The sequence below is a fragment of the Aptenodytes forsteri genome, unplaced genomic scaffold (genome assembly GCF_000699145.1).
Source record: "Aptenodytes forsteri isolate BGI_AS27 unplaced genomic scaffold, ASM69914v1 Scaffold147, whole genome shotgun sequence".
Taxonomy (NCBI): Eukaryota; Metazoa; Chordata; class Aves; order Sphenisciformes; family Spheniscidae; genus Aptenodytes; species Aptenodytes forsteri.
In genome coordinates, this window is record NW_008795320.1 from 1968353 (window position 1) to 1968772 (window position 420).

Below are 420 nucleotides of genomic sequence, written 5' to 3' on the forward strand. Positions count from 1 at the left end.
ATACAAGACGAGAAATATGGAGACCTCATTTCTGACAGAGTTGCCTTGATAAAGCAGTTATAAAGCAAACACTTCTGAAGCGAGACACCGGATGAGGTGGTGATTAAAGAGAAATCAATGCTACCCAAGATAAAAGAGGTGCGCTCTAGAAAAAACTACACGAGTCAAACAGTCACGGAGGAAAGTTTTATCTCGAAGGAGTTCGGGTCTGGACAATAGAAAGAGGAGGGAGCACGAGAACAGCTCTGCTCTACCGCTGCAGCTTTACCTACGGATCTCAGGTAACACTGCAGTGGAACACCTTACTTCTAGCGAGCCTCCTGGCGCGCCCGAAAGCGTTACAGCTCCTTGGAAACTGATGCAAAACTTGTGCTGATGGAAAAACGGCTCACAAAAGAAAATCCAGCCAGAAAGCCCCCC